Consider the following 2,500-nt stretch of genomic DNA (forward strand, 5'->3'; position numbering starts at 1 on the left):
CCTGTTCAAATGATGAAAGGAAATAAAGTTTGTATTTTATCCAACTACCTGTGCTAAAAAGTGATGGGAACAGTGTTTGTAATTTCTTCTACTTTTTCAGTGACACAAAGTTCAAGCTGCTTATCTAATTGGTGAAAATGCAATGTCTGTTTATCACACTCACTTTGACTATATATGTTGTAGCAAGAGATTGTTTCTCGCTTACGGCCATACCAGCCTGGGTACGCCCGATCTCGTCTGATCTCGGAAGCGAAGCAGGGTCGGGCCTTGTTAGTACTTGGATGGAAGACCGCCTGGGAATACCAGGTGCTGTAAGCATTTTGTCCACGAGGGTGTGCCCCTGCACTATTTCATCAGCAACACTGCCTTGTAGTAAGCATTTAATGATGAATTGACTAAATGCAGCTTCCTGCCTTTTTAATAGGATCAAATTTCCTTGTGTTTTCAATTAGCATCTGCCTTGTATTTATAAGACAAACAAGAATATTGTTGCTGAATGCAGCTTGTGTGTGCTTTGTGCTCCTTTGCCCTGTTCAAATGATGAAAGGAAATAAAGTTTGTATTTTATCCAACTACCTGTGCTAAAAAGTGATGGGAACAGTGTTTATAATTTCTTCTACTTTTTCAGTGACACAAAGTTCAAGCTGCTTATCTAATTGGTGAAAATGCAATGTCTGTTTATCACACTCACTTTGACTATATATGTTGTAGCAAGAGATTGTTTCTCGCTTACGGCCATACCAGCCTGGGTACGCCCGATCTCGTCTGATCTCGGAAGCGAAGCAGGGTCGGGCCTGGTTAGTACTTGGATGGGAGACCGCCTGGGAATACCAGGTGCTGTAAGCATTTTGTCCACGAGGGTGTGCCCCTGCACTATTTCATCAGCAACACTGCCTTGTAGTAAGCATTTAATGATGAATTGACTAAATGCAGCTTCCTGCCTTTTTAATAGGATCAAATTTCCTTGTGTTTTCAATTAGCATCTGCCTTGTATTTATAAGACAAACAAGAATATTGTTGCTGAATGCAGCTTGTGTGTGCTTTGTGCTCCTTTGCCCTGTTCAAATGATGAAAGGAAATAAAGTTTGTATTTTATCCAACTACCTGTGCTAAAAAGTGATGGGAACAGTGTTTATAATTTCTTCTACTTTTTCAGTGACACAAAGTTCAAGCTGCTTATCTAATTGGTGAAAATGCAATGTCTGTTTATCACACTCACTTTGACTATATATGTTGTAGCAAGAGATTGTTTCTCGCTTACGGCCATACCAGCCTGGGTACGCCCGATCTCGTCTGATCTCGGAAGCGAAGCAGGGTCGGGCCTGGTTAGTACTTGGATGGGAGACCGCCTGGGAATACCAGGTGCTGTAAGCATTTTGTCCACGAGGGGGTGCTCTTGCACTATTTCATCAGCAACACTGCCTTGTATTAAGCATTTAATGATGAATTGACTAAATGCAGCTTCCTGCCTTTTTAATAGGATCAAATTTCCTTGTGTTTTCAATTAGCATCTGCCTTGTATTTATAAGACAAACAAGAATATTGTTGCTGAATGCAGCTTGTGTGTGCTTTGTGCTCCTTTGCCCTGTTCAAATGATGAAAGGAAATAAAGTTTGTATTTTATCCAACTACCTGTGCTAAAAAGTGATGGGAACAGTGTTTATAATTTCTTCTACTTTTTCAGTGACACAAAGTTCAAGCTGCTTATCTAATTGGTGAAAATGCAATGTCTGTTTATCACACTCACTTTGACTATATATGTTGTAGCAAGAGATTGTTTCTCGCTTACGGCCATACCAGCCTGGGTACGCCCGATCTCGTCTGATCTCGGAAGCGAAGCAGGGTCGGGCCTGGTTAGTACTTGGATGGGAGACCGCCTGGGAATACCAGGTGCTGTAAGCATTTTGTCCACGAGGGTGTGCCCCTGCACTATTTCATCAGCAACACTGCCTTGTAGTAAGCATTTAATGATGAATTGACTAAATGCAGCTTCCTGCCTTTTTAATAGGATCAAATTTCCTTGTGTTTTCAATTAGCATCTGCCTTGTATTTATAAGACAAACAAGAATATTGTTGCTGAATGCAGCTTGTGTGTGCTTTGTGCTCCTTTGCCCTGTTCAAATGATGAAAGGAAATAAAGTTTGTATTTTATCCAACTACCTGTGCTAAAAAGTGATGGGAACAGTGTTTATAATTTCTTCTACTTTTTCAGTGACACAAAGTTCAAGCTGCTTATCTAATTGGTGAAAATGCAATGTCTGTTTATCACACTCACTTTGACTATATATGTTGTAGCAAGAGATTGTTTCTCGCTTACGGCCATACCAGCCTGGGTACGCCCGATCTCGTCTGATCTCGGAAGCGAAGCAGGGTCGGGCCTGGTTAGTACTTGGATGGGAGACCGCCTGGGAATACCAGGTGCTGTAAGCATTTTGTCCACGAGGGGGTGCTCTTGCACTATTTCATCAGCAACACTGCCTTGTATTAAGCATTTAATGAT

The 2,500-nt window shown here is 41.4% G+C and overlaps 5 non-coding genes across 5 annotated transcripts; all 5 read left to right on the plus strand.

The window, feature by feature from the left end:
* The first annotated feature begins 199 nt into the window (after positions 1–199).
* Positions 200–318, plus strand: LOC145870328 (5S ribosomal RNA). The gene has a single exon (XR_014386324.1). It is a non-coding gene; the product is annotated as a 5S ribosomal RNA (ribosomal RNA).
* A 409-nt stretch (positions 319–727) lies between these two features.
* LOC145875235 (5S ribosomal RNA) lies at positions 728–846 on the plus strand. Its single transcript, XR_014390869.1, has one exon. It is a non-coding gene; the product is annotated as a 5S ribosomal RNA (ribosomal RNA).
* A 409-nt stretch (positions 847–1,255) lies between these two features.
* Positions 1,256–1,374, plus strand: LOC145875236 (5S ribosomal RNA). The gene has a single exon (XR_014390870.1). It is a non-coding gene; the product is annotated as a 5S ribosomal RNA (ribosomal RNA).
* Positions 1,375–1,783: 409 nt separating this feature from the next.
* Positions 1,784–1,902, plus strand: LOC145875237 (5S ribosomal RNA). The gene has a single exon (XR_014390871.1). It is a non-coding gene; the product is annotated as a 5S ribosomal RNA (ribosomal RNA).
* A 409-nt stretch (positions 1,903–2,311) lies between these two features.
* On the plus strand, positions 2,312–2,430 carry LOC145875238 (5S ribosomal RNA). Its single transcript, XR_014390872.1, has one exon. It is a non-coding gene; the product is annotated as a 5S ribosomal RNA (ribosomal RNA).
* Positions 2,431–2,500: the final 70 nt, after the last annotated feature.

This window comes from Salmo salar, unplaced genomic scaffold (assembly GCF_965601325.2).
Source record: "Salmo salar unplaced genomic scaffold, fSalSal1 ptg000293l, whole genome shotgun sequence".
NCBI classification, from domain to species: Eukaryota; Metazoa; Chordata; class Actinopteri; order Salmoniformes; family Salmonidae; genus Salmo; species Salmo salar.